The sequence below is a fragment of the Staurois parvus genome, unplaced genomic scaffold (assembly GCF_062004578.1).
Source record: "Staurois parvus isolate SC_StPar_1 unplaced genomic scaffold, SC_StPar_1.0 ptg000153l, whole genome shotgun sequence".
Lineage (NCBI taxonomy): Eukaryota > Metazoa > Chordata > Amphibia > Anura > Ranidae > Staurois > Staurois parvus.
In genome coordinates, this window is record NW_028317949.1 from 20,734,622 (window position 1) to 20,760,921 (window position 26,300).

The following is a 26,300-nucleotide window of genomic DNA, read 5'->3' on the forward strand; positions in this document are numbered from 1 at the left end:
CTCTGCCCCCTATTCAAATATAGGAGCATAATGGCATATTTAAGGCTTATGTTGACAGGTACTCTTTCCAAATGCTAGGCTTGCTATATAAATGCAAATGCTTGAGATTGAATGTTAAGAACAGCATTTGACAAGAAAAGGCTGTATTTGACCTGCTTTGCCTGCAGTTGAAACACATTTTGTCAAGACATGTAGGGGTTTATTTACTAAAGCTGAAGAGTCCAAAATCAGACTCCCTTCTGCATATTAACCAATCAGCTTCTAACCTCAGCTTGTTCAATGAAGCTTTGGCAATGAAATCTGGAAGCTGATTGGTTTCTATGCAGAAGTGAGTCTGAGTTTGCACTCTCCAGCTTTAGTAAATAAACCCCATGGTGTCCACAAAGAAGGTAGAAACAATTGAGTACTGTCCGTGATACTTTTTTTATTTGCACTAACATACAATTTTGAGGACAAGCTTTCGAGGTATGTCCCCTTCTTCAAAGTCCAAACAGTACTATTACAAATCACAAAGTTTAAGCAGAATGTTAGAAGGGATTGAGAAGAAAAAAAAAAAAGGCTACAGATAAGATACATCAAGAGCGAGGGAGAGAGGGGGGATACTACACTTACACAGAGGGGGTCAAGCTTCAGCTAATAGATAGTCATAAAGCTGTCGGATAATGGTTGAGGAATCCCATGTCCAAGTTAAGGCCGTTATCTTTTGTGTCAAATAGAATTATCATTCTTAGTTCAAATGTTTTTCTTTCCTGGATAGATTTGAATTTTCCTTTCAGAACCAAAACATTGAGGTTTTCCATATTGTGGCCTAGTTGTGTGAAATGGTGTCCTACAGGTGTGCAGAGGTCATCTTCTTTATGTTCCTTGATGGTATGTCTGTGCAAATTCATCCTTGTAAACACCACCTCTGCACTGCCATGTGTACTGATCAATTAAAGTCAATAGGATTTTGCTGACCTGCCTTTGACATGCAATCCAAATGCATGTAAAACACAGGAAAACAATGCCTACTGATATGAGCCCTAAGAGAGGTGTGAAAAACCTATTACCTCCAGGCTGTGAAACTTGCTGAACCAAAAGCAAATAGCACAGCAGCTGAAAGTGTTTGCAAAAAAAATACTGTTACGCAAACAGGAAAGCTACTGTAATTGCACTAACTTGTTGCTCTGTATTCCCCACAAGCTAACTCAAAAAACAAGAGTTGCAGTTAACTATACCATCCTGCAAACTGGCACTATTTTCACAGTATGTTATTGAGTGGGCTAGAAGCAAAGTCAAAGAACACATGAACATGAAGTAATGGCAATGTCTGTACAAAAAAAAACAAATAGCCTCAATCAACCACTATGGGATCGATCCAGAGCCAGACATGACCTAGTGAGAGTCGTGCTATGATGGTGGCAGTACTAGAATAAAAGTCAATGTCCAGTCTTGCTCTGAAGTCCAAATAAGTGCTTTATTCAATAAAAAAAAGTTTGCAAAAAGAAAAAAAGGATGGTAACACATCACACTATAAAGGCGCTTACTGTGGTATCTGCAATGTGCAATGAGGAGCCAGCATAATCCATACTCTGTGGGAATAAACAGGGATGTATCATGCAGCTGACTGGGATGAAAATATTCAAACCTGCAGAGAAGGATGGATGTGAACGCATTCAAGTAAAGCCAGTAATCTGGACTCTCAATGTCTGTCTAAACAGTTTCCAACCAATGTGGATCAAATTTGAAAACCGTGACAGTACTTGCACATGTGTTGCCTCGTCGATCTCCATGTGGAGAATCAAATAAATACAGCTAATGACTCTCTGAGGGGGTAAGAAATTGACTTGTCTCCACAGTTAGAGAACATTATACTTGCTACATACAGAACAGATAGCCCAAAAATGGTGTCTGTGTATTATCAATAAAATTCTGCAACTGTTTTGCTTCTCAGCCATGTGCCCTGGAAATTGAAGTGTTTAAGAGGGCTAATATTTAATGGAATATTGATGCCATGGATCAACGCTACAAACACTATGCTCAGAATGCGGAATGAAATGTTATTTCTACAATACACTGCTGGAAAAAAAAATAGCAGAGAATATGTTTAAGTTGTCAACATTAGTGGGAGCTGGTGCACAAGGGCCCAAATGTAATAAACAGTGTTAACCAGATTACAGTGAATCTAATATTCATTCACAGCAACTAATCACAACTTACTGTCTCTCTGGAACTCTCAGATACAGACAATGAGAAGACTGTGGATAAGAGAGTGTGCCGTGTGTTATATTACAAATCCTTGTACACTAAATATATAAGGATATGCACTCAACTCTTTACTCCAGGCATTTATCTTACAGATTTTTTTGGACAGATATACAAGAAGAAATTTTTGTGCAATCAGTACTGTAAATGGATACATTAAATACTGAGATATATATATATATATATATATATACATACATACACATACAGAGAGAGCGAGATATAGAGAGATTTTCCAGAATGTTTATTTAACTACTTACCACCCTTGGGACACACCTGTACATCCTCTGGTTGTAGTTATACTAAGGCAGGCGTGTCCAAAGTCCGGCCCGCGGGCCATTTACGGCCCGGGGGTCGGTTTAATACGGCCCTCCAACAGCCCTCCCTGCTCTGTGTAATGTGGCCCTCCCACGGCCCTCCCTTCTATGGCAGACAGTCTTCTGCTTGAGAGCAGAGGGCAGTGCGCATGCCTGACTGCGGCGCGTTCTCCCTGGTCTGTGTAAATGCGGCTGTCGCACAGCCCTCCCTTCTGTGGCAGACAGTCTTCTGCTTGAGAGCAGTGCGCATGCGTGACTGCGCCGCGCTGGGAGCGACAGAGGGCGGTGACGTCAGGGCCGGGCTTCCAGCGTGAAGTGTGTTTCTCTTCCCCTCCCGGCTGCCGAGCAGAGACTTCAGCTCCAGCTACCTTTTTCACCCTTCACATTAGTGCAGGTAAGTTTTTTTTTAATTTATTTTCAATACATTGTGAAAACTCAGCTGTCAGTTGATCTTAATGTTATGAAATGAAAAGTATGTCGTTTGCAATTAACTTGGCATAAAATAATTTATTTGCATTTAATTGTAATGGTTCAAAGAATGTTTGGAAAAATGTTCGGCCCTCCACCATGTTCACTTCATCCAATCTGGCCCTCTTTGAAAAACGTTTGGACACCCCTGTACTAAGGCCATGGCTGTAGAACCGCTGGATCATTTTTACATGTGGCGGAAGGGGTCCCTCCTCACCTCAACCCCCCCCCCCCCCCTTAGTGCCTTCCCGGGCTCTCTTATTCCACCAGGGAGACCAGGACTGAAGTCACCAGCTGACCATAGAGATGAAGGAATGAAAGTTCCCCAACTATTTCTATGGTCTATGAAATGAGGACAGAGGCGAGATCTAGGGTCATGTGATAGCCATGGGATCACAAGGGAGACAGTGTAAAAAAATTTAAATGAAAATAAATAATTATAAAAATGTAAAGCGCCCCCAATCCCGTGCAAAGGTGAATGCATAGATAGGTATGTAAACGGTGATCATGGACCATGTGATTGCACCACACATGAGGTTTCCCTGCGAATGTTATAGCAAGAGCAACAATTCTAGCAGCAGACCTGTGAAACTCTAAACTGGTAACCTGTAAAGGCTTTAGAAATGTTATATATGAATAGTGAAGCGCTGATGATAAAAATAAATAATAATGAATGAACAGTGCTCTACTCAAATAATGAATAATATAATATAAATAATATTAAGTGACAACCAATATACAAACACACTGTGCTCTGATCTCATATGGATCCAATAAAGTGCAATCTTGTGATACCCACAAAATACACTTGTGGTAACATTTTGTTATACAAAAAATTCCCCCTTTATAAACCCCTTAAGGGTTAAATATAGTGATTTGACAATCATGGTCCCTTAATACAAAGGGAAAATGTATAATAGTGTTTTGGTGCCTTATAAACATTAAATACGGTGCCTTTTTGATGAAATAAATCAAAAAATACTGAGCAATGCCTAATTAACCTAACATAAATATATTAAACAAATACCCCCAAAGAAAAGTCTAATAAACACATTTTCGTGATCTTTCAAACAGCAAAAAATCATGCAGGTGATGAAGTGAACTGGTGATCTTCACTCTAGTGTCAAATCCTCAAAACAGCAGACATACCCGCTCACCTCCAAACCTTGACCCTAAGGGCCAACAAGCTTTTAGGATCACCCCAAACGATCCTTAAGGGTACTTTCTCACCACAGGGAAAGAGGTCACATATACTCCTTTATGCAGCAACTCCTACTCCTCTCAGATTCCTTAAGGTAATGGTACTGCAATACAGCTCACTCTCCACCTTCTCCACTCAGGATCATGTTAGTGAGATACAAAGAACAATTTCCTCCATAGTGCAATACTGTTTTTATTACTTAATGCAAGATAAAAGCCAATAGTACACTCACATGTATTCCCATCAAAAAAAGCCTTTCACCACATACTATGGGTGTACTGCATGGGCTGGGTGTACCAATATGGCCTCTACGCCCGGAAGTGCGTCACCACAAGTTGCGTATCAACGTATTGCGTCACGTGCCACGTGACTTCATCAGGGTTTTAGAAATGTTGCCTCTGGAGATTTTTAAGTACTATAATTTGTAGCCATTCCACAGACCTATGCAATTTTAAAGCATGACATATTAGGTATCTATTTACTCTACATATCTTTTATATTTTACCAAAAAGAATTGGATATTATATTGTGTTTTTGCGCATTAAATTTCATTCATGCGTATTTTTTTTATAATTGGCATTTGAAAAACTGCTGCACAAACATTGTGTGACCTAAAAAATTGCAGCACCCACTGTTTTATTCTCTAGGGCCTCTGCGTAAAAAAAATCTACAGTATTTGGGGGTTTTAAGTAATTTTCTAGCAAAAAAAATGCTTATTACATGTATGAGAGAAGTGTCAGAATTGACAAGGTTAAATATGCCAGACTCTGCTTCCACATACTATACAATTTTCCAGGAAACCTCACAACAGCATAAAATTAGATGGGCCTCCATTTTACAGATCTCCTAATGCATGGAGTGCTATTTTTCTCAGCTATTGTAAGAAACAATGCTACCAGGGTCAGAAAAATAATTTAAAGTGGAACTAAAAAACACACAGGTCTTTGTTCAATAGAAAAAAAAAAAATCACAAACGTATATCAAAAGGTTACCACTGTACCAGTATAATCAAGAAGTAGTTGTTTTACAGCTTCATGATCAATGTATTTAATTTCTGGCAACCTGAAAAAGGTCCTTTCATGGCCAGTAGGACTATATGAAAATTGGTTTAATACCAAGAAGAGGCAACTGTACAGGGATGTGCCATTGAAAAACAGTAATGCTGCCTGCACAAATATATTTCTGTTGGCTTACACATAGTTATTGGGAAAACTTTAACTCCTTCCTACTACATTATATATTGATTTCAGAGGGGTGCAGAGGGTAACCAAGTTCTACAAGATAGCATATGAATTACATAAATACCAAGTTAAAAAAAAAAAAGATGAGGGGGAGCCAGGCAAGGCATAGTTTTATGAAGGATTGTTATAAAGCAGAGCTGACATCACTTTCCCATTATGCATACATTATACAGAGCTCAACCTAGGCCCAAAAGTGCTGGAATTTTTTTTATATTTCAAGTGTAAGATGTTTATTGCATTATCTAGTACATCTACAGTTTTGGTGCCAGCCTTAGGCACGTACATAAGTTACTTGTACATTTTAGGTCCACTAATAATTTTATGAGCCTGCATACTGCAAACACAGTTACAAAACTGCAGCACAACAAGCATGCTTGCTCCTTCCAGTACAATGCCATCTGCCCTTCAGTATGCAACTGAGGCCCCTAAAAAAAAAAAAAAAAAAAAAAAAAAATTTGTGCATATGCAGATGTTTCCCAGCAATATAATACTGGACACCTAATAGAGTAACTCCACTTTTGTGGGGAAAAAAATTGCAAATTAAAAATAATAATAATGTAGCATGAACAATATAGCTACAAAAGTCTTTTTTTTATTTTAAATTTTTATTTATTTTCCATATATAATACATATTTCATCATTATTCTCATACAAAAAGACCATTTCTATATCATTAATAACATTTCTTACTATCTTTATTCCCATTTACCTCCCCCCCTCTATCTAATTTCCCCACCCCCTAAATAAACCCCCCCCCCCATATAAACCCACCCACTCTACATTGTTCTATTACCTCTTTTCCCAACGAGAATATAGGGTATGTAAATCCTTTCATCTTTCTCACATTGCTACTTCATATATTTCACCATAAATTCTTCCCATTTTCTCCACCTCTTAGGGAACAACCCCATCCTGTCTTCCTGCATATAACACAATCTCTCCATCTTACAAATTTGATTTGTTCTTTCCACCCAGTCCTCTATCTTCGGCACCTCTGGTCTATGCCAAAACTTAGGTATCAAACCCTTCGCCGCATTCAGGTAGCACCATATACCCGAGTCCTTATATTTATTTACTGATAACTCTGTACTATGTAGTAAACATACATCTGGGTCCAGTCCTATCTTTATCCCAGAGATATTCTCAATTAGTTGGACAATTATCTCCCAGAAACCTTGGATCTTCGGGCACTCCCACCATATATGATATAACGTGCCTATTTTTCCACAACCCCTCCAGCACTCTTGTGAATTTTCCCCACATATCTTATACTCAACCTTCGCTGTAATGTGCCATCTCGTTAAACACTTATAATTTACCTCCACCTCTCTCATACTTATATTCTCGTGTATTATTCTATATATTTTCCTTTGTTTATCTTCATCTATCTCTATTCCCAAATCTCTTTCCCATTTTACTATATACATTGGTTTTGTGTAAGTGTCTAACTCAGTGAGGATCTTATAAATTTTTGCCGTGCCCCACCTCCCGTCACCTCGTGTTTTTAACAACCTCTCAAACAGATTCCAATCCTTTCTCGATCTCAACGGTTTTGGAAGGTTTCTGACAAAGTGTTTTAATTGGTAATATCTCCACTCATCTATTTTAATGAAGAGTTCCTTTTTATCTTTTTTCAAGTCCCCAAGTGTTCTCAATTCCTGTCCTTCCATTATATCTCTCAATTGGATATCTTCTTTTTTAAACCATTTTCCTGTGCTCTCCTCCTTACCTGGAGGAAAATAATCCGTGTTCCTCAGTGGTATTAATTGTGAATTAAAATCCCATTTCATAAGTTTATGCAATTTATCCCAAACCTTAAAAACATTTAATGTAAAAACACTCGTGGTATCTTTTAACCCTCTATATTGTGCTGATGCACATATAATTCAACTCAAGGTAACTCCACTTAATTCATTCTCAATCTGAATTACACAAGCCTTGTTATAATTTATTATCAATAAAAATTACCTTTCCTTTTCAATCTGCAGCGCTGTAATTGTCTGCAAAATTCAATGCAATATGGCAACTGGGAGGCGTTCTGTACACAGTTAGTGTACAAAATGCCCTCTGAAATTTAAATTCTTGCTTGTGTGATTGGCTCACTGATTTTTACAGATGTCTGCACTAAGATACAAGTCAGACTTTAGACATCCTCTGCAACAAAAAACAATGTGTTTTTGGAGATATTACTTCTAAAGGTATGCAGACCTTGCAATGTTTCTCTTTAGAACACTGTAAGGGCATCAGGTGATTAATAATGAAAAAAGTCACTTATATTTATATGCACTCTGCAAATCAACATAGACAAACAGAAACAGGTAGGGATCTGCAACACAAATTGTTAAAATTCTTGCCATGAAGTGGAGTTACTCTTTAAAGGAACACTGACACCTTGCCCATTCAGGGAAAAGTTACATAGTTGGTAAGGTTGAATGAAGACTCTAGTCCATCCAGTTCAGCCTATGTGGGTGTATGTGCTCATGTCAAAGATCATATCCCTGTATATTGTGTTCACCAAGATGCCCATCTAAAAGTTGTTTGAAACTATCAATACTTCTCGCTGACACCACCGATTATGGAAGTGAGTTCCACATCCTTACCTCTCTGGACAGTGAAAAACCCATATGCAGAGTTTAAGGTTAAACCACTTCTCCTCCAATGTGATTAAATGGCCCCATGTCTTCTTATACTCCTTGAGACTGAATAGTTGATTCCTTATGTTAGAATCCCCATTGAGGTATTTGTATATTGCTATCATATCTCCTCTCAAACATCTCTTCTGCAGTGAGAACAACTTTAATGTTTGTAGTCTTTCCTCGTAACTGAAGTCTTCCAGTCCCCTTATTAACTTTGATGCCCTTCTCTGGGCTCCCTCCAGTTCCAGCGCATATTTCCAGAGATCTGGAGACTAGAACTGGACGGCATACTCTAGATGTGGCCGAATTAAAGTTTTATAAAGTGGCAGGATTATTATTTTATCTCTAGAGTAAATACCTTTTTTTATACATGCTAATATTCTGCTAGTTTTGCTTGCTGCAGCTTGGCATTGCATGCCATTGCTGAACCTGTCGTCTACTAGGACCCCCAGATCTTTTTCCATGCTGGATTCCCCCAGAGGGTCATCCCCTAGAGCAGGGGTCCTCAATCTACGGCCCACCAAAGCCATTTATTCGGGCTGCCGGGCAAAAAAAAAAAACAACAGGCAAATAGCTAGGCTGTTCACTGGGTCCTTGGCCTTGAGGAGCCAGCCAGAAGCAGCCTGAAAGTCCCTGATTTCACCTGCTGCAGCCGGAGGAGCAACAGGAGAGGAGGAGAGCACACCAGGCACCAGGTACAGTGCATTGCAGTGTCCAGTGCACTGCAGTATACAGTGTGTTACAGAGTACAGTGCATTGCAGTGTCCGGTGCACTGCGGTGTCCAGTGCATTACAGTGTACAGTGCATTTGGTGTCCAGTGCGTTACAGTGAACAGTGCATTGCCATGTACAGTGCATTTGGTGTCCAGTGCGCAAGTGTACAGTGCATTGCGTGTTCAGTGTGTTAGTGTACAGTGCATTTGATGTCCAGTGTGTTACAGTGTAAGTGCATTGCGGTGTCCAATGCGTTACAGAGTACAGTGTATTGCGGCGCCCAGTGCATTAGAGTACAGTGCATTGTGGTGTCCAGTGCGTGGTGGTGCCAAGTGCGTCACAGTGTACAGTGCATTTTGGTGTCCAGTGCATTACAGTGTACCGTACATGGTGGTGCCAAGTGCGTTACAGAGTACTGTGCATTGCGGTGCCAAGTGCGTTACAGAGTACAGTGCATTGCGGTGCCAAGTGCGTTACAGAGTACAGTGCATTGTGGTGTCCAGTGCGTTACAGAGTACAGTGCATGGTGGTGCCAAGTGTGTTACAGAGTACAGTGCGTGGTGGTGCCAAGTGTGTTACAGTGTACCGTGCATTGTGGTGTCCAGTGCATTACAGTATATAGTGCATTGCGGTGCCAAGTGCGTTACAGAGTACTGTGCATTGTAGTGTCCAGTGCCGTACAGTGCATTTTAAATATTAGATTTTTTCCTGTTTTTTTTCACTACAAATAAGATATGTGTGGTGGGCATAGTAATTTGTTCATATTTTTTTCGAACTATAGTCCAGCCCCCCAACAGTGTAAAGGTCCATGAACTGGCCCCCTGTTAAAAAATTTTGAGGACCCCTGCCCTAAAGTGTAACTTGCATTCATATTTTTAACCCCCAAGTGCATTACTTTAAATTTTTCAACATTAAGCCTCATCTGCAATGTATTTGCCCACTCTTATTTTATTCAGGTCTTCTTGTATCTCACAAACAGTGAAATTGAGCTATTTATACCATCCTCTATATCATTTATGAATAAGTTAAAAAGAATTGGTCCCAGGACAGAGCCTTGGGGCACCCCACTTACCACTACAGACCAGTCTAAATACACACTATTAATCATCACCCTTTGGACGGGCCCCTGTAACCAGTTTTCTATCCATGTACAAACCATCCGGTCCATGCCTACAGATCTCAGTTTGTAAATAAAGTGTTTATGGGGGACTGTATCAAATGCTTTTGCAAAATCCAGGTACACCACATCCACAGGTCTTTCTTTATCTAGATGGAAGCTCACTTCCTCATAGCATGTTAACAAGTTGGTTTGGCAAGAACAACCTTTCGTAAAACTGTGCTGATTACTACTAACGATACTATTTTTATCAGCAAAATCCTGGATATACTGTAGTCCCTTACCATCCCCTCCAAAAGTTTACATACCATCGACGTTAGACTGACTGGTCTGTAGTTTCCAGGAATGTATCTCTGCCCTTTTTTAAATATTGATACCATGTTGGCCCTTCGCCAATCAACTGGTACCGTTCCATAAAAATTAGGAACAACAGCCTGGCTATAACCTGACTGAGTTACTTGAGGACTCTCAGGTGTAAGCCATCAGGTCCTGGTGATTTACTTGCGCAAAACATTTCAAGTCTTTTTCAGACACTGGCCTCTGTTGGCCACAAGGGTACATTCTGTGCTTTGTTACTAATGATGCAGTCTTGATTACTATACCCCTTTTTTCCTTAGTAAAAACTGAGGGGAAGAATACATTTAATACAGTTGTCTTCTCCTTGTCATTTCCTTGTAGTGTTGGGATGCTGACAATGACCCCTCTGTCTTATTTTTATAGTTCATTTTTATCTCTTTAATATGTTTTTTTACATTCAAGTTTAGCCACCTAGGTTTAATCTTAGCTCTTTTAGTTTTGTTGCCAATTGGAATACACTGTCTAATACCTCTATTTAATATGTTCCTAAATAACTCACGTTTTTCCTCAGTGTTCAAGGTTTCTAGGATTTGGTCCCATTTAAGATCTTGAACTATTGTGCGCAGTTTAGAAAGTTGGCTCTTTTGAACTGTTCTTGTACTACCCATGTGCCTCCTTTTCCTATGATTTATGCTGATTGTAATTATCCTGTGATCGCTGGTTCCCAAGCTGTCCTGTATTTCCACATCTGCTACTGGATCCGTGTTATTTGTAATTACTAGATCTAGTAATGCATTCTTTCTAGTCGGTGCTTCCACCAATTGGCACATCAAGTTGTAAGACATTTAAGAAATGACAAACCTTAAATGATTTATCTGTACCTTCTGCCCTGTCAATATCTGAAGAGTTGAAGTCACCCATAATGATGACATTGCCATGCCTCATGCCTTTTCTGTGATAGGAGATCCAACTCATCCTCATCCTTCAGGTTAGAGGGCCTGTAGCATACACCCACTATTAATTTACCACTTATTTCTTCTCTTCGAAGATCCATCCACAGGGACTCCACCTCCCCCCTTGCCCCATTTACAATGTCATCTCATGTTCACAAGCAAATCATTCTTAATATACAGGCATACCCCTCCTCCTCTTCTACCCTCCCTATCCTTCCGATAGAAGGAATATCCCTGGATAGTTGCCAGCCCATCATGTGAGCTGTCAAACCTGACTCTGATATTCTCAAGAAGTCATCTTCTTCGTGCCTCAGCAGCTCCAGTTCTTCTATTTTGTTAGTTAGACTTCTAGCATTTGTGTACATGCCTCTCAGTTTTTTATGGCAGCATATTATTTCTTCATGAATTGTCCTGTGGCTGTGATTATATTTTGCCAACCCACTTCCCCCTTGTTTAGGTATTATGGTTATACTCCCCCTTAATGTCTGACCTTCGCTCATTGTTATCGCTTACTCTGATCTCCCCACCCCCCACACACACACACACCTAATGTAAAAGCCCCGTCAACTTTTTGGCCACCCTCTTCCTCAACAGAGCTGCACCCTCCCCATTTAGGTGCAGTCCATCCCTACTATAAAGCCGGTAACCAACTGAGAAGTCAGCCCAGTTCTCCAGGAACCCATTTGTAAAGTTCTCTTAGTTACTGCAGCCTCTCTGGTGTGGCCCGACGTACAGTCCGTATTTCTGAGAATACCACCTTGGAGGTTCATCTCTCTAATATAGCTGCTAAGTCCTGATATTTTTTAAGGACTCCTCTAACTTTGTCATTTGTACCAACGTGTACCATGACAGCTGGGTCCTACCCAGTCCGCCCCAACAATCTGTCCATCCAATCCACGATTTGTCATACCCGAGCGCCTGGTAAACAACATCCCGTTCGGCGATCGTGGCCTTTGTGACAGATTGTCCTATCTGTCCTTTTAATAATCGAGTACCCTACCACCAGTTTCTGCCTAACCTTGCCTGTATCCTTACCCCTCTCCTTACCAAAGCAGTCATTCCCCAGGCAGCTAGGGGAGGGAGACTACTCCAGCCGTGCCACCCCTGAGCTGATATCCCCAACATCATGCAGCTTGATATATTTATTGGGATGTACCAACTCAGGACCAGCCTCTCTAAGGCTCTTCCCTCTACCCCTCCTTCTGTCACCCACCTACCTATCTCTGGCTGTTGTACCTCCATTTCCCAACCTTCCTCTATACTGGCCCCTGCCAGCTCCTGCTGGGTAATGTCCAAGCTCCTTTCTAGGTTGCTGATGCTTCACTGTGTTGCCATCTTATTCTCTAGATACAAGATCTGAGCTTCCAGGGAAACAACTAGCCCAGATCTTGGATCTAGAGAATCAGGTGGCAACACTGATTGATAGTGATAGTGTTTGTGTATTGCTCTCCCCCTGACAACATTATATTTACCTCTTTAGCAATCTCCTGCATCTCCCTACAAAATAGTCAATATCAGAGCTAGGAGGAAGCAGTGATGTCACTCCACTGTAGCAGTGCTGGTGCCTAGAATTTGGAACTAGGAATGAACAATGCATCACAAGAGGTCGTCACATGGTTCCAAAACCAACAAGCACAAGGTATTTTGAAGGGACAGATGGAGGGGAAGGAGCTGTGGGGTGGTACTGGAGAATAGATTGTAAAGTCATTGGGGGCAGGATTTACAAAGACACTGATGCTTCGCCTCGAGTGGGTAAATTGACAATATTCCCTAAAGCATCAAGCACTGCATTGCTTGTAAACTTCTAAGAAAATAATCAGCAATAAAGGTCTGCATGTGACTATTACTGGCACCAATTTTGTAGGATGCTAAAGTATAACTAAAGGCAACAGAGAAAGAAAACTCAAATTTTGGATTATTCCTAGAACAGTAATAGAGAGAAAATCATCTAGTGGCGACACTAGTCCTAGTGACAACCAAGAGTTCCTTCAATTTGGAGGAATTCCTCATTTCCGGTTTGGCTATAGGACAGGAAATTAAATGTCCCCATGGGACACAGATAGGAAAAAAAAAATCTCACAGGGGTTATAACCCTCCCTAACTTTTTCCAAAATAAAAAAAAAAATTGCCTTTAGTTCTATATGGAGCCACTAAATGTGTTAACTTGCTACTACAATAATTGAAAATATAAGCACACCAAATCCAAATAATGCTTTTGCAATAATGTTGTACACCAGAAAGGGTTGCGACAGCGGATACAAAGCTAGGCCCTTGTGAAAAGAGAGGAGAGGAGGAAGAACCCAATGTTTTACTTAGTAACGCTAAGTAATTTTTCATCCCCATGCGGCTTCGCCCTATGCTTGAGAAAGGGGGTTCTTTCACCCCCGAAACATTCACTCTGCTCTCTTTTAACCAGTGTCTGCCTCTATTTCTTCTCTCACTACTGTATTTGGGATACTAAATTCTTGAATGTATTCACTGTATCAGCTGTTATATGACTGAGTGGTGCTAACTTTATATATGTAACTGCATATATTCTTTTGGATTTAGGTTGGAATTAACAGTGTAGCCAATATTCTTGCTGTATACTGTATGTTTGATGTGATATGACATACTTAGATATTTAGATACCACTTAGATATGTAATATGACATACTTAAATATTTGTACCCACTGTGCTATAGTGCTTCAATATACACTATATTGCCAAAAGTATTGGGACCCCTTCCCTTTCACGCACAAACTTTAATGGCAGCCAAGTCTTAGTCCAAGAGGTTCAATATTGAGTTGGCCCACCCTCTGAAGCTTTTACAGCTTCAACTCTTCTGGGAAGGCTGTCCACAAAGTTTAGGAGTGTGTCTATGGGAATGTTTGACCATTCTTCCAGAGACACATTTGTGAGGTCAGGCACTGATGTCGGACAAGAAGGCCTGGCTCACAGTCTCCACTCTAATTCTGTGTTGAGATCAGGACTCTGTGCAGGCCAATCAAGTTCCACCACCCCAAACTCGCTCATCCATGTCTTTATGGACCTTGCTTTGTACACTGGTGCGCAGTCATGTTGGAACAGGAAGGGGCCATCCCCAAACTGTTCCCATAAAGTTGGGAGCATAAAATTATCCAAAATGTCACCTTAAGAGTTCTTTTCACTGGAACTAAGGTGCCAAGCCCAACCCCTGAAAAACAACCCCACACCATAATCCCCCCTCCGCCAAACCTTACATTTGGCACAATGCAGTCAGGTAAGTACCATTCTCCTGGCAATCGCCAAACTCAGACACATCCATCAGATTTCCAGTCAGAGAAGCGTGATTCATCACACCAGAAAACACGTCTCCACTGCTCTAGAGTCCAGTGGAGGCATGCTTTAGGGTCCTTTCACACGGGCGTTCCGTATGTCCATTTTTCATCTGTCCATTTACGGATGAAAAGTGAACACCCATGTATTTCCATGAAATAGCATATGTAAACGGATGATCGTCTGTTTACATCCATTAATATCTGTATCCATTAACAGCCGTTCTTTTGAATGGAAGAAAACCCTATTTTTCTTCCATAAAAACAGAACGGATGAAAAATGAATGTAAACAGATGAAAAACAGATGTAAATTAACAAAAATAATTATGTAAAAGGGACATACGGTCTGTTCTTGCATTGGAAAAGGATGTACAAAACTGATGTAAACGGATGAAAAACTGATGTGAACTGATCACTTTTTCTTGAAAAAAACATGACTGAACTGATCAAAAAAACAGAATGCCCGTGTGGACCCTTACACCGCAGCATCCGACGCTTTGCAATGCACTTACTTATGTAAGGCTTGGATGCAGATGCTCGGCCATGGAAACCCATTCCATGAAGCTCTCTACGCACGGTTGTTGTGCTAATCTGGCCACATGAAGTTTGGAGGTCTTTAGCTATTGACTCTTCAGACAGTTGGGGACTTCTGCGCACTGTGCGTTTCAGCATGCACTGACCTTGCTTTGTGATTTTACATGGCCTACCATTTCATGGCTGAGTTGCTGTTGTTCCCAGTTGCCTCCACTTTTTTATATTACCACTAACAGTTGACCGTGGAATATTTAGTAGCAAGGAAATGTCATGGATGGTCTTATTTCACAGGTGGCAACCTATCACAGTGCCAGGCTTGAATTCACGGAGCTTCTGAGAGTGACCCATTCTTTCACAAGTGTTTGTAGAAACAGTCGGCATGCTGTGGCCATGGAGGTGATTGGAACACCTGAATCCAATTATTTGGAGGGGTGTCTCAATATTTTCGGCAATATAGTGCATGTTGAATACAACTTTATTTCAAACGTTGTCTTTGGATGTGATGTGCTTACACACATATTCAAAAACTTCTGGGATTGCCCTAGTCATTGGTTTTTTTGAGGGCTCCAGTACTATGGATGGTGGAGGGCAGGAAAAATTGTTTTGGTAGGAGCAAGAACCCTATAAACCTCATAGTGCTCCCTGTACTGCAGCTCTGTTACTAACTAATGCAAATAGAGTTGTCACCAGTGCCAGTGACATCTGCCTAATTGGGGAATTAGGCAGATGGCGGTGATATGCAAGTCTGGCCGAGACTAAAGTGATGCCTTTGCCAGCACGTGTTCTTGGGTCCATTTGGGCTACATCCTCTTCACCAACTATTTGGTTTGTTTACTATGACTGCATCATTGGGAATGTACTTTTTAATGCCCACGTGGTTGATAAGTGCTTTTGGCAATCTTCTTTAATCTACCCTTACCCCTGATGAAGAAGATGCTTTGAAATGTGTCAGGCCATTTTCCATTCAAGCAATCCAAAACGGATGATGGTTTACCCAATTAGGTCAAGAGTACAAGTGGTAAGTAGAGAGAATATGGTGACATATTACCAATATATATCAGCCATGACTTTAAGAAGCTCTTAGAAGCAGGGACTTTTGGAGACAGGAAAAAAAACTCACTGCCAGTGCGTCTAGGAGCAGCAGAGTTTGAGCAGAAAAAAAACCCAAAATGGGAGCAGAGGATAGGCAGATGGGTAGTGTGACAAACTGGAGGTTATTTTCTTCCACTGTGATGCCATGGGATGTGCAGATAGGCATCTTGGATACTAACTGGTGCCAGGTATTCCCCTTGTCTCAAAGAAGCAATTACTCTCTTTGCTGATTCCATGTGAAATTTTGGAATGTGCAGGAATCTGATGAGCATTTTTAGATACAAAATAGGGAAAATACCCCCTCTGGGCTTTGGTACCATGAACAGGTTTGCGTAGAAACCACTGGACTTGTCTTGTGAAGGTACTGACACAACACCATGGGTCAAGAGGTGGTTCAAGGATTTTTGTAAATCTAACTGTCCTTGGGCAGTCTTACAGAGAGAGGCAAACTGTAATAGACCCCCCCCCAAACTCTTATTTATTGTGAAGAGTGATTTGGGGAAGGCTTTGTGGCTGTCTTGCTAAGCTGTGCCAAAAGGGAAGGGCTGAACTTAGGCTTTGAATGTAAAACCTGGGTAGCACAGACTGTGCTCTGTGTTTTAAAGAGCCAAGCTTTTGGAATCTTCCTTTGTAGAAGCAAAATCTTTCCTCTGATAACCCCTTTGATAAATTTGTCAAGTGACTCACCAAACAGATGCCTTCCTTGGAAGGGCATACATGTGAGCAGGGCCGTGTATAAGGGCCACCAGTCCTCCTGTGAGGGGCCAAGACCAGCAGGAGGGTCCATGCACCTGGGTGAATCAAATGCGGGCAGGGAGAGTGATCAGCATGGCGGGAAGGGGGGCAATTACTGGGACCAATCCCCTATATGGCCCTCTCTCTGCAGCAGCTGAAAGCTGCTTTTTCTCCTCATCACCCCGCTGGCTTTCAGCTTCTGCAGAGAAAGCCATACAGAGGATCAGTTTCAGTAATTACCCCCCTTGCTGCATCCATCACTCAATCTCCACAGTGCTGTCAGCTTCCCTACTCTCCTTCCTACTGGCATCTGCAAGCACGATAGGATCGTTTAGGATGGAGAGTGGGGGAAGGGTACGGTAAATATGTCACATTTACCAGCCCCTTCCTTTCTTGAATGAACACAATGAGTGCTCGGTACAGCTCACTCACTGTGTTCATTTATAACTGAAGCACAATAAACTGTTTTTTTTGTGTTTTTTTTTTCCTGTCAGGTTGGCTGTATGGGGCACCGTGGTTTCTAAAAGCAGCCTTGCATGTGAGGCACCTTTGGCAGGAAGCTTCAGCTGCACAAGCTTTAGACCATAAGGTTCTGTGCATGTGACTGGAATTTAGAGCCTTTCTGGAAATTTGTCTCCTGACATATTTTAGGATATTCACACAAAAAAGCAGAGCAGAAGGCAATTGATGTAGTTATATATATATGTTGAAATGAAAACAAACTTCAAAATTGCACAGCTGTACTCAAAAACCATAAACAATACAAATGTCCAATAACATTAAACTAATATTGTTGTGCTGTGTATGTGATAATCCAAACTTATGCAAATAAATTATGTGAATCAATTATGATATCGAGTTAAGTATTTTCCCTAGATGCAAACAAATTCTAACCACCAAAATTGTGAAAACAATAAAGTCCACATATAGCAAAGGTCCATACACTTATGTGTTCAATGAAAATTCTATCTTTCAAGGGTGAATGGCACCAGCACACTGAGGATCACCAATATGGGTCCAAAAGTTTTAATGAACAATCACATAGTTACAGCAAGGCAACGTTTCAGAATCTCGCAGGACCCCTCTGCTCTAGGCAGAAGTAGTGTTAAAGTTTGCCACTAGTGGTGTGATGTAACACCTGGTCATCCGCCTAAGACTGGGATCTGTGTGGTTTAAATTTTAGGGGAAAGTTTGAAAAGTTTGAACAGTGGAGTGAACACATTGCAAACATACCCACGATTTTAAAATAACCTGCGTTACCTGTCCACATTGTTGGACTGTATATTAAGTCCAGACTTTGCCCATCACAGTGGGCATACCCTCAAAAATGTTCTTAAGAGCTGGCATAGCATTCTACGGCTGACTCAACTAGCTGCACCAAGTACCAAGGTGAGTGCCCATACAGGTTTTAGTGCTGAAGCAAACATTACAAGCTTTCCCACTGGACATGTCTCCCAAGATTTTACCACTGTTGCACCGATCCAGATACAATGCTTCTGTGTAGGCATTAGAAGACAATAAAATGTGGACTCAAAAAATAGAAGCCAATAATAAAAAATAAATAAACTAGTAAAACTGATTTCTCTGCAAAAGAGAAGAGGTCCATTACCTTCAGAAACTAACACAAAACTGAGTAGGGTAGGGTTATAGGAGAGTCACTTCAGGAGGGCGTGTCATCAAAAGCTTTCCAGTGTCCAATCACCTGAAGGTATGCACCTATAACCCACGGTGTATGAATTTGTTTCCTGTGTCCTGTACTGTATGATTAAGATAAGACATTTCTCCGTTCATGAGAATGACTACATGAGGGTAAGTTTGTTTTGGACCAAAAAGTTTACTGATCTTAATTTGTACTTTTTCTAAAACTGATCAGATATTGATGAGATTAGCAATCAACTTATTACATAATGACATGATATGACACCCCATGCCAATGTACAGTGGCAGTTATGGTGTCCTTGCTTACTAAGATAAATGGTTTAATCTTTTATATTTATCAGCAAATGTATGAATCCAGAGGCTAGAAAGCATCTCTAGAGATAATCAGAATATCTCCCTGAATTTCATGCAATCCTCTATATGATCAAACTAATTTATATGAATTATACTCTGCTGCAAACAGGGGATCAAACTACATGTCTATGTTTATTATCACATGCTCTGTAAATTGATTGGCCCTCTGCTAATTCATTAAAATGCATAGACAAATAAAAGATAATTACTGTGAACATAGCCATATGTTCTCTATGGATTGTCTTGGAATGAAAATGAACAGAACTAGTTCTATATAAATTGAATTTTATTATAAGAATGTGGTTATAGAAACTGCCAATATAGCAGCAGTATCCATTTTAGAGCTGATGTGTATCATGTCCAGCTGGCTGCTGCATAGAGTAGAAATCTCTGTACTGCCACCACATCCTTGCCACAGTGCTATTCTCCCAGCACTGTAGGCATTAAAGTAGATCTTCACCCCAATGCACGTCATTCGCATAGGCGTACGACATGCACTTTGCCCGCTGTGTCTCCTGGGATATGCACATAAAATATCCCAGGGGGGTATAGTCTTTCATTGAGAAAAGAAGACGGGGGCGGGCCTAGCAGTGAGTCATTTGGAGAGCCGCTGGCTGAACCTAGAATAGCCAGAAGTTTCCCAATGACTTCACGCAAGAAGATGGCAGTATGGGACTGAGCATGGGGCAAAAGGGAAAAGGACAATGCTGGATCCGCTTTGCGGGTAAGTATGTTAACTGTGTAGAACAGAATACGAAACCAGGTAAACAGGGGTTAAGAACAAAAAAAAAAAAAATGAGGGGGAGGGGGTGGAGGCCCTCTAACTCCAGCTGCTGCAAGTCTGAATGAGTTGTGTTAATAGAGGAGCCAGATCCTGTCATTAATCTGCCTGTCCTCCATTCATAGAATGCTTTGCCTTCTGGAAAAGAATAGTATCTATCGATTGATTTTTTTTTTTTTTTCTTCCGAACAATCAGAGCTATCAGCAACACTTGTATTCTAAAGTACCCTCGCTGCCACAATATAATACCACAGTGATAAGGATTCCCCCATCCACCTCAAATAGGTGAATTGGGCAATTGGCTTTTCTTTTTTTTTTTCCATTCAACCCACTGGTTGAACAAAAATAAATGAATCCTGTATGGCCATCCAAAGATCCCGAACAGTTACATACAAAATGATGCATGACTGTAGTGAAATAAAGACATTTTTATAGAAGCTAATAAACAAATAGGCAGATTTAATATCAGAAATATAATAAATGCTTGAAAAGTTTCACCAATAACCAATGTTTACTAAAATTATGTGCTCACTGGAAATATAAACTGCAGCATCCCTTTAACAATTAAAATTATACTAGGATTTGATTTGCGACTATCAAGACTCAATAAAATCAGCTTGTATTACACTTAAAAATCTCTGATATTATGTAATACCAGAAATATCATTCTTTTTCTATAAATCCCTATAAGTAATACAGTGTAACAATTGTGCTTAGTATAAAAAATGGGCTAAATATTTTAAACTATTCTAGAGTTACTGAACAAATTAAGAACAAAAAGTACGATCTCTACAAAACAAAAGGGATGATAAAAAAAACCTCCTGTAAATATATAGCAAATTAAAAAAGAAGAAATTAATTATCCAGCAGTCAAATAATTGCAAAGATAGAACTACACAACACAACTACAATAAAAGATCATTAAAAAGAATATGAATAGGATTCTTGAAGTCACAATATTGTCGAGATTGGTTTACGTACATAAATTTGTTTAATGTGGTTGTAAAGGCTCACGGTTTTTTACCTTCATGCACTCTATGCAAGAAAGTTAAAAGCCTTTGTGCAGCACCCCCCTCTAATACTCACTTAAGCCCCTCTCCCAGGGGTGGACTGACAACTCATGGGGCCCCCAGGCAACAGGGGATCATGGGGCCCTTGTGTCCTTCCCAAACTCAAAAAAGCCTATGAAAAAGGTACCAGGGGCATCTCATGGGGCCCCCTACTGACCCAGGGCCCTCGGGCAATGCCCGAGTTTCCAAATGGTCAGTCCGCCCCTGCTCTCACCTAATACTCACCTAAGCTCCCACTGCTATCAATCACAGCCAGTGAGTAAATGAGAAGAGAGGAGGTGGGACCAAGCCTTGGCTCTGTGTGTGAATGGACACACAAAGCGGCAGGTGCCACCATAGCAACAGGAGGGAGGGGCCAGGAGCACCAACCTGGGACCCGAGAAGAGGTGGATCCATGCTGCTGTGTGCAAAACCACTGTACACAGCAGGTAAGTATAGACATGCTTGTTTATCACTTTAAGCTCAGCTATCAAGGAGGGTCAATGATATAAATTCTAAACACATTTACACAAAAGTGTATAAGGAATGAACAGTTTTATTCTGTGTGGTAGTCAAGCATCAGCAATCTGAATATCAATAGAGGTTTTTGCTGTGTTGGCAGTAAAATGGAGCCAAGTTTTCAGCAGTTTTCCATGAAGCCTCTTGTCATGGTCTAAAACATACAGTGGTATGAGAAAAAAATTCACCCAGCCCTAAAGTGTACCTGAAAGGCTGTCTATGGATGATAATATAGCTTCTATTCTGGGTAGCAGGAACCTCCAGATGCCTGTATGCATTTTTAGTTGTCTTCAGAGCCCCCTAGCTGAAAATTCTGGATCACAGTTTGCATGGCTGTCCTGTAGCCCTGCTATATGCAATAAGCCACCCAGCACGTCTGACCAACAGGAAGAGATGGTGGGAAAGCGAAAGTTTAGATAATGATCCTATTAGTTCTGGTTGCAATTTCCAATAAACTCCACCCTCAGACTACTGGTGGGATTTCCAAACAAGCTAAAATGCCTGCTGGCATGTAAGAGCAAATTTCTTTTTTTCTTTTTCTTATCTTTAACGTTTTTAATTCACAAAAGGCAGTCCACCCAACAGGAACATTACAGGGGGACCGAGTTATATGCTGGCTCAGTATATCTGTTGAGGACCTCTCCAACATCTTCAGACTTCTTTCCTGCTCAACCTAAAGTCTCACTCTTCCTATAATGTAAGTGTTTTTAGATCCCCTGCTGCATTCAACATAATGTAAATTAATAAGCCAACAACCATAATATGATTTGCGCAACACTGCCAAGATATAAGGATCTAAGGGCAGGGATCTCACCACCAAAAGACATTCATTTACTGTTCGGTGATCTGGCTCTCAAGCAACATAAATTTTTACTTAGGAATGGCCTGATCCTTTAACATTGCAATTGAAGAAAGTACTCCAGTGAGACGTAGTACATCTTATGATGCATGCAATGTTATCAGATCTCAAAATAAATGACAATTCACTTTGGACAGTGAGAGATTTAAAGTGATTCTAAAGGTTTGAGTGTTTTTCTCTTTTTAAATAACACTTGATCTGTGCAATCGATGCTCCTGGGTCCTCCCCCTTGACCAATGCCCCCAATGGGGGCCATGGCATGTGCTCACTCCCAAGCTCCACTCTATGCGTCCCCAGACAGAGCTGCGGCTCTGTCCCACCCCCACTCTCTCCTCATTGGCTCACTGGCTGTGACTGACAGCAGTGGAAGCCAATGGCTCCCACACTGTATCACATCCAATGAACTGAGAGAGACCTGGGACAGCCAAAGCTCTTGTGCACATCGCTGGATCGAGTTGGGGCTCAGGTGAGTATTAGGAGAGGATGTGTTGGGAGCAGCACACATAAGGTTTTGTACCTTCAGCTTTACAACCACTTTAAGTATATAGTAAAAAAAAATCACTAAGGAAAGAATTCTTTCTGAAAATACTGTTAAATAAAAAAAATACTAGAGGAAAGGAATAGTGCCTGTTTACCATAATATGTCAGATGTAATTTTTGCACTTTTAAATTAAAATTAATCTTTTTTTTTTTCTATAAAAAAAAAAAAGAAAAAAAAAAATCTTGTTTTTAGATATCAGTTCCATTAAGACAGCAAAGCTTAAATCTTATCAGGTCAGAAACAAATATAATTTATGAGGATTCCAGTGCACAGCAGCACAGATTGTTTCCCAGATCCTATACATTGCTAGTTGTGCCAAGACTAGCAATATGAAATTGGAATCCATGTTTCATGACTTGTAAGGTCAGATACACCACAACTCTAAATACATCCAGCCATGATCACTGCATGTAATTGTTGGATATATGAATGGTTACAAATCGTTGTGGCGCTTTCAGCATGTCATTGTATTATATGGGCTGAGCGGCGTCAGCTATTTGTACACATCTGCCATTTGCCAGTGGAAATCGCAGGGTATGCTAAAATCCCTTGTGAATGAATCATAACAGCAATGTGTGGCTGAATGAGAAGGCTCAATTCAACTCAACAGTGGCAGAAAAGTAGCAAATAAACATGATATCATTACCAAAAGCAGTTAAATTTTCCTATAATGCACTACAAAGTGATATGACCAATTAGCATGTTCTACTTCTAACCTGGTCACGTATGAGCATACTGCTAAGTGTAACTGCTTTTGTTATAGCCCAGGAAACAAGACACTTAAGGTGATACTGTACACGACACTGAATTCAAAATATAAGAACGGATTGGGGACAGTAAAAGAAGGGGACAATCAGAAAACAGCAGGATCATCCAGCCTTTTTACACAATGTGAAGGATTAAAGCCTTAGGTATCACAGCGAGTGAAACAAGGATTCTTTACAGCATATAGACTGATTTTTGTATTGTGGGTTTAGTGACACTTTAAGTATACATCACCATTTACTTTTGTCTTTTGTTTCAGGAACTTTATCGAAATGTCACACAATTTGCACAAGTTCTATTGGCTGAAGCATGGTGCGAGGCAGTGGATTGCCTCACACTGCGCTGCTCTGAAAAAAAGTGCTGTACTTTATTTCAGCACACAACACGGTGGTGTGAACCAGCCGAGTGGCAGACAAGGACTTTTGCTTGATGTGACTAGGCCCTAACCGGTATGCACAGTTTTTTTTTTTTACTTAAACGTGTAAAAGACATCAAATTGATGTAATAAATCTCATCAATATGTGTGAAATCTTGTCTCTATTTATAATCAGTAGTTATAAGTACATAAAGGAAGCCATAAATCTTTCCTTATATTTGCAAGCTTTGATTCCTGATTTGCAGTGCTGCAGAGTGGTCGTGCTTTACTGTTCCTTCCTATAATGCTATCTATGAATCAGCTGATTCGGGGCCAGTTCACACAAGATGTAGTCCAGTGCGTTTTTTTTCTGCATCAAAAAAAAGCATGGACAGTAGATTATATGGGTTCCAATGGCAAAGTTCACACCAGTGCAGTCAGCTCCAGTGTGTGGAATATGCAGCATGCATAACTGTACTGGAACACAGAAGAACACATAAAAACATACAAGAACACATTACATGAAAAAAAACAAAAAAAAAAACAGGAAACCTTGGACAAAAAATAAAAAAAAACAAGGGAAAAAAAATACACTGAACACGCATAAAAAATTTGCATGCAGAAACTAATCTGGAGTGAGGTTTTGTGGTGTGAATCGGACCTCAAAGAAAACACTACAGTGAAATGCACAGAATGTGACTGAAAAGTTCTTAGGAAAGAGTCATTGAGCATGTCCCCTAGTCTCTATAACAAATATATTTTTTTATATTGTCATAATGATGGATTATTATTAGACAACAACAGTATTTATAATGTGCCCTAATCTCTACATGCCGTTATAATCTCTATATTTAACACATAAAAAGTATGGAAGAGGAAGTATAAAAATGAGAATGAGCCAAATCATGTATTCCTGGCCATTGGAAAAGCTCCACCGTCCGTTTAGTAGACGATGAGCGCAGTGGAGGACCTGGTTCTATCAGCCCAAAACAAACACGAGATGCAAAAGTCCACTTGGTTCCATAGGGACACTTTTACATTCTCAACTGACGGAAAGGCTCTGTTTGGAGGAAACTCAGAGCAATAACAGTTCCCACTCCTGTCCTATTGTCCTGCGTGTGGTATCCCTCCACATCTCTACCCTCCTTCCTTATTCCCTTATTCTTTCCATTTTTATTACCAAAACATCCTACTGACACACCCCCTCCCACTGTTACTTTCTCCCCACGTAATACTTGAAGCTGTGAACTTAAATTTCAGGCCGGATACCTCCTAACCCACCCTCACGTCAAGTGGTTATAAAGGCTCAAGTTTTTTTTACCTTCATGCATGCTATACATGAAGGTAAAAAACCTATGTGCAGCAGCCCCCCCCCTTATAATTATCTGAGCCCAATCTCAATCCAGAGATGTGCACGCGAGCCTCAGCTGTGCCAGATCTCTCCCTCCTTATTGGCTGAGACAGCAGCATGAGCCATTGGCTCCTACTGCTGTCAATAATAGTCAGTGAACCAATGAGGAGAGAGTGGGGGCAGGGTCAAGCTGTGCCTGTGTATGAATGGACACACAGAGCAGCAACTCAGTGCCCCCATAACAAGCTGGTTGCTGTGGGGGCAGTTGGCAGGAGGGAGGGGCCAGGAGCGACGGAAGGGGACCTGAGAAGGAGGATTGGTCCTGCTCTGTCCAAAACCATTGCACAGAGCAGGCAAATAAGACATTTGTTATTTAATGAAAAAAAAAAAAAGAATGCCTTTACAATCGCTTTCAGTTATTTTGATACTCAAGGGTATACAGGTGCTCTAGACTTCTTAACAGGTTCCCGCCCGACCTATAGCCAGATGGCGGCCTGCAAAACCCCTCGTCCCTCCGGGTGACGTCCTTTCAGGCATGCGCAGTTTGCATGCCCGCAGGGCCACGCAGCGGCGCGATCTGTCACCGGCCGTGTACCTCGGACATGGCCGATGACAGATCTGAGTACCGGTCCCGTTGCCGGTACCATGTGACCTGCTGTGACCAATCACAGCAGGTCACATGACAGTTGTATACAATGGATGGCTTCCTTTCATGCCATCCATTGTATACTAGTATGGCTAGCTGTGAATGGTCACAGTGATCACATGCACAAGCTGGGCCAATCACAGCCCAGCTGTGTCATGTGATTAGCCGTGGCCAAATCACAGCTAAGCACAAAAAAAAACCTGAATGAATCAATGTCATTCAGGTAAATGCTTGCTTATAGCAAAGTAATTCTTTGCTATAAGCAAATTGTGTAAAGAAAAAAAAAATATTGATCACTTCCCCAAAGTAGTACAATGTTACTATGGTAACATTGTACTACTTTGGTCATAGTGAAATATGAAAAAAAAAAAAATGTAATAAAAAATTAAAATAAAAAAATAAAAACAAAATTATAAATTTTTTTTTTTCGTACTGTCACCAGTGGTTCTGATCACCGCCATACCAGATATATGATGACGCTGTACTGAACTGGTGACAGTATGTAAAAAAAAAAAAAATAGTGAAAATAATTACATTTTTTCATTTTCCGAAAAATGACAAAAAAAATCACAAC

General features: G+C 40.7%; 1 protein-coding gene across 1 annotated transcript in view; it reads right to left on the reverse strand.

The window, feature by feature from the left end:
* Positions 1 to 26,300, reverse strand: part of DROSHA (drosha ribonuclease III) — a 392,901-nt gene that overhangs the window by 283,439 nt on the left and 83,162 nt on the right. The gene's annotated exons all lie outside the window — the stretch shown is intronic.